Here is a 6,000-nt window from a genome sequence, read left to right as displayed (position 1 = left end):
ATGTCCAAGAAAGATGAACAGGGTGCGGATTTGAGCGATGGCCCTGTTATGGATCCACAGTTAAAACTCGTGGTGGAGGCACTTCGCTCAGATTTGGCAAGATGCTACACTCAGAAATCGAGGGAGTGTACGACAAGATCGAGCTGATGGAGCAGTCTCATTCCCGAGAGACCACTTTCACACGAGGAGGTCGCCGCGGGCGAGGAGGCCGTGGTGGTGGCGGAGGTCGATTCCACCGTCCGTATGAGGAGCATGTAGATGATACAGGATTTGAGGATGAGGAGGATGGCGGCAGAACGTGGCAAGATAACAATCTGGGCAACATCAAGATGAACGTTCCTTCCTTCCAAGGGAAGAATGACCCAGAATTGTTTCTTGATTGGGAGAGAAAGGTGGAGCTTATGTTCGATTGCCACAACTATTCAGAGCTCAAGAAGGTGAAGTTGGCAGCAATTGAGTTCTCCGATTATGCACTTGTTTGGTGGGATCAGATGGTGACGAGTAGGAGGAGAAACAGTGAGCCGCCTATTCAGACTTGGCAGGAGATGAAGGCTGTGATGAGGAAGCGTTTTGTGCCGAATCATTACTACCGCGAGCTTTTCAACAAGTTGCAGACTTTGAGGCAAGGCAGTCGGAGTGTGGATGAGTATTATAAAGAGATGGAGGTTGCCATGATTTGAGCGAATGTGGTGGAGGAGCGAGAGGCGACCATGGCGAGATTCTTGACTGGTTTGCATTGGGATATTCGTGATAAGGTGGAGTTGCAGCACTACGTTGAGTTGGAGGACATGGTTCATATGGCCATCAAGATCGAGAATCAACTCAAGAGGAGGGGCAACAACAGCAGCAACCAGCGCCAGAATCAGGGCAATTGGAGGCAATCGCAACCAGTTTCTAGTGGTTCCTCATCAAAAGGGAATCAATGGAAAAAGGAGGCACCGCCGAGAGAGGAGAAGAAGTCGTTCGTTAGGTCCCGACCCGAGGGATCCGGTGCAGCAAATCAGGGCATTCCGGCCATTTCTGATGGTCGAAATCGAGATAAGAAGTGCTTCAAGTGCCAAGGCTTCGGGCATATTATGAGTGATTGCCCGAACAGGAGAATTATGATCATGAGAGATGACGGAGAAGTCGTGACGGATGGTGATGAGACCGATCCTGATATGCCAAAATTGGAGGGTGTAGATGATACCGATGATGAGGAGGAGTGTCAGGAGATTTTCGCGCCCAATGGACAGCTTTTTGTAGCTAGGAGAGCCTTGAGTGTCCAAACTCAACCCAATGAGCGAGAGCAGCGGGAGAACCTCTTTCACACGAGATGTCTTGTTCAAGACAAGGTATGTAGTGTGATCATTGATGGCGGGAGTTGCACGAATGTGGCTAGTAGAGCCATGGTTGAGAGATTGGGGCTGACCACGGAGAAGCATTCCAAGCCGTATCGTTTGCAGTGGCTGAATGAGACAGGCGTCATCAAAGTGACGAAGCAAGTGAAGGTTCCGTTTCGCATTGGGAAGTATGAGGATGAGGTTGTGTGTGATGTGATCCCTATGCAAGCGAGCCACATCCTGTTGGGGCGACCGTGGCAGTTTGATCGCCGTGTTATTCATGATGGCTTCACCAACAAATATTCATTTGAATACAAGCAGAAAAAGGTGTCACTTGTTCCTCTTACTCCTAAACAAGTTTATGAGGATCAAGTGCAATTGCAAAAGGAGGCGGACAAGGTGAAGTCAAAGGAGCAGCCCGTGGAGAAGAAGGAGAATGGGTTGATTCATAAGTCCTTTCTTGCTAGGGCTAGTGATTTGAAGTGGTGTGTACAGGAGGAGAAGCCGATCATGCTGTTGCGATATCAGGAGAACTTGGTTATTACTAACGATCTCTCTTCTCTACCCCCTTCTATTCGTTCTATTTTGCAGGAGTTTGATGATATTTTTCCCGACGATACACCTGCCGGTTTACCACCAATTCGAGGGATTGAGCATCAGATTGACTTTGTGCCCGGCGCTACACTGCCGAACCGACCAGCTTACCGAACCAATCCGGAGGAGACAAAAGAGTTGGAGAGGCAAATTGGCGAGTTATTGGCCAAAGGGCATGTGAGGGAGAGTTTGAGTCCTTGTGCGGTACCCGTTCTACTTGTACTAAAGAAGGACTCGTCCTTGAGGATGTGCTGTGATTGCCGAGCCATCAATAACATCACGGTAAAGTATCGCCATCCTATCCCTCGTTTAGATGATATGCTAGATGAGTTGCATGGTTCTTGTGTCTTTTCTAAGATCGATTTGCGTAGTGGATACCATCAGATTAGGATTAAGGAAGGTGATGAATGGAAAACTGCTTTTAAGACAAAACTTGGTTTGTATGAGTGGTTAGTTATGCCTTTTGGTTTGACTAATGCGCCTAGTACGTTCATGCGTCTTATGAATCATGTTTTGCGTGCTTTCATTGGCAGATTTGTTGTTGTCTACTTTGATGATATCCTCATTTATAGCCAGAATCATGATGAGCATGTTGAACATTTGAGGTCTGTTATGGATGTGCTTCGAAAGGAAAAGTTGTTTGCTAACCTTAAGAAGTGCACTTTCGGTACGGACAAGCTTGTGTTTCTTAGTTTTGTTGTTAGTGCACAGGGTGTACAGGTGTTGGATTTGTATACTGAAAGCAAGAACTTTATGCTTGTATACAATGATTCCTGTTATTCACTATTCTTATCTCCTATCTGATTGTGTTCATGATTGCATATGTATGTTCTTTATCTCTGTATAAGTAGATTATATGGTGTGTTGTAGATCACAGAAGACCATATAATTGGAATAACCTTAAGAGATATAATATGATCACAGCCGAAATAACTCTAGGACAAGTTATTGGTTTAGGCTGCAGTATAGATGGAAGTAGTTTGTCTTGGCTACTTGTCTATACTGGTACGTCATTACGTATTGATAGGACCAACAGTTGAGATGTATTCTTCTATCTGACTTAAGTGAAGAATCAAGATCTCGGTGACTCATAAATCTTAATACTAATAAGTATTCAGATATATATGTTAATTCGTATATCACTTTGACTTACTATGGGCGAGAGTTAAATACTAACTCGAGTACTCTGTATCTTGGGTGATAGCGGTTAATATATGATATTTGATTATCTGTATTAGTACCCGTATCCGGTATAGGATAATGACATCCCCTTAAGGAGCTCAATAAGGTTTATTACGCTAAACCCTGCAGGTTGATTAAGTTCAGGCGTAATAATAAAGATTGAGTGGTACTGCTTAAGGAATTATTAAGAGATTAATTAATTTAAGCTGTCAGAGCTCTAATTAATTAATGGATGTCGGATATTTTAAATACGGAGATTTAATAAGTCTAAATACAAGCCCCGACTCATCACCGGCAATAAAGGGGTAAGTCAGTATCGGTTCTCTAGTGGAATGAACTGATATTTATAAATTAATTATGGTCTGGGCTGACCATAGATAAATTAATTTATTTGAGGCCCATCTTTATTCCTTGTATCTGGTCCCTGGGCTGGCCCAATGTCTCCTAGCCCAAGTAGGGCAGAAAAACGCCTACACCCTAAAACTGGCGCCCCACTCTTCTTTCTGTATTATTAAATACAGCTGTCAGCTCTCAGGAATATACACTGATCAAAAATTAGGGTTTTGAGAGCAGAGAGGGGGCGCAGAACGTGATTGGCTTTTCTGTCTTGGGAGTTCTCATAGTTCGTTGTCCATCCAACGTTGGGAATTGAGTGGGATACAGTCGAGAAGATCAGAGCTGGAGTCTGAATCATTCGACGCGATCATCAACCATCTGTGCATCCGATTCTCAAGTAAGTTTTCCTAACACCTGTGTGCAGCTGTTAAATTCATAGGAGCATGTTAGGAATTAATCGTTGTATGTTGAATTAATAATAATCCAAGAAACGATCATCGGGCAATCGAGTATTAATTCAATTTAATATTCCTACAACAGGTTGATGAGGAGAAGATACGAGCTATCCAGGAGTGGCCAATGCCGACGAACGTGGCAGCAGTTCGAAGCTTTCATGGACTTGCTAGCTTCTACAGGCGATTCGTGCCTCATTTTAGCAGTGTTGCAGCACCTTTGACGGAAGTAATCAAGAAGAATGTGGAGTTTAAGTGGGGCAAGGCGCAAGAGGATGCATTTCAGCAGTTGAAATACAAATTGACCCACGCCCCGGTATTATCTCTTCCTAATTTCTCCAAATCTTTTGAGATTGAATGTGATGCTTCTGGTGTTGGCATTGGTGCAGTGTTGATGCAAGAGAGACGACCCATTGCGTACTTCAGCGAGAAGCTAAACGGGGCGACGTTGAGTTATCCCACGTATGATAAGGAGCTGTACGCATTGGTGAGAGCTTTGCAAACGTGGCAGCACTACTTGTGGCCCAATGAGTTCGTCATTCACACGGATCACGAGTCGTTGAAACACTTGAAGGGACAGCACAAGTTGAACAAGCGGCATGCGAGGTGGATGGAGTTCATTGAGACGTTTCCCTACGTCATCAAATACAAGCAAGGTAAAGAGAATGTGGTGGCTGACGCACTTTCTCGGAGGTATGCCTTGATCTCTACTTTAGATGCTAAGTTGCTTGGTTTTGAGTGTATCAAGAGTTTGTATGAGCATGATGGTGATTTTGGTGAGATTTATCAAGCATGTGTGAGAGCTGCTAGTGGAGAGTATTTTAGGCATGATGACTATCTTTTTAGGAAGAATAAGTTATGTGTTCCTAAATGTTCTTTACGTGAGTTGTTATTGCTTGAGTCTCATGGTGGGGGTTTGATGGGACATTTTGGCATTGCTAAGACTTTAGCTGTTCTGCATGAGCATTTCTTTTGGCCTCATATGAAACGTGATGTTGAGAGAATTTGTGGTCGATGTGTTACATGTAAACAAGCTAAGTCTAGGGTGAGTTCCCATGGATTGTATACACCATTGCCTATTCCTACAGCACCTTGGATTGATATTTCTATGGATTTTGTGTTAGGTTTGCCTAGGACTAAGCGTGGTCGAGATTCCATCTTTGTGGTTGTTGATCGATTTTCAAAGATGGCACATTTTATTCCATGTCATAAGTCTGATGATGCATCTCATGTAGCTGATCTATTCTTTAGAGAGATTGTTAGATTGCATGGCATGCCTAGGACTATTGTTTCTGATAGGGATTCGAAGTTCTTGAGTTACTTTTGGAAGACTTTGTGGTGTAAGTTGGGTACTAAACTTTTGTTTTCTACTACTTGTCATCCACAAACTGATGGTCAAACAGAGGTAGTGAATAGGACTTTGTCTACTTTGCTTAGAGCTATTATCAAGAAGAACATTAAGTCTTGGGAAGATTGTTTGCCTCATGTTGAGTTTGCTTATAATCGTTTTGTTCATTCTGCTACTCAATTTTCGCCATTTGAGATTGTGTATGGATTTAATCCTTTGACTCCATTGGATTTATCTCCCTTACCTGAGCATGAGTATACTAACCTTGATGGCAAGAAAAAGGCTGATTTTGTGAAGCAGATTCATGAGAATGCAAGGATGAATATTGAGAGGCGCACGAAGCAGTATGCCGAGCGAGCCAACCAAGGACGTCGCAAAGTAGTGTTTGAGCCCGGTGATTGGGTATGGCTGCACATGCGCAAGGAAAGGTTTCCATTGCAGCGACGATCCAAGTTACTTCCTAGGGGGGATGGACCATTCCAAGTGTTGGAGCGCATCAATGACAATGCCTACAAGTTGGACTTACCAGGTGAGTATAATGTGAGTGCTTCTTTTAATGTCACTGATTTGAGTCCTTTTGATGTAGGTGATGCTTTGGATTTGAGGACAAATCCTCTTCAAGAGGAGGGGAATGATGCAGCCCAAGGTTCGTTGGTGCAAGACCCGGTGCATGTTCCTGTTGGTCCGGTTACAAGAGCACGAGCCAAGAAGTTCAAGGAGAGCTTGATGAGCTTAGTTCAAGAAGTGTGGGATCAAGAGTTGATGA

General features: G+C 43.8%; 1 pseudogene; it reads left to right on the top strand.

Moving 5' to 3' along the window:
• On the top strand, nucleotides 1–5,972 carry LOC131008110 (uncharacterized; annotated as a pseudogene).
• The last annotated feature ends 28 nt before the right edge of the window (nucleotides 5,973–6,000 follow it).

This window comes from Salvia miltiorrhiza, chromosome 2 (genome assembly GCF_028751815.1).
Source record: "Salvia miltiorrhiza cultivar Shanhuang (shh) chromosome 2, IMPLAD_Smil_shh, whole genome shotgun sequence".
Classification (NCBI taxonomy): domain Eukaryota; kingdom Viridiplantae; phylum Streptophyta; class Magnoliopsida; order Lamiales; family Lamiaceae; genus Salvia; species Salvia miltiorrhiza.
The sequence above is the reverse complement of the archived record's forward strand: the minus strand, read 5'-3'. Positions and strand labels throughout refer to the sequence as shown.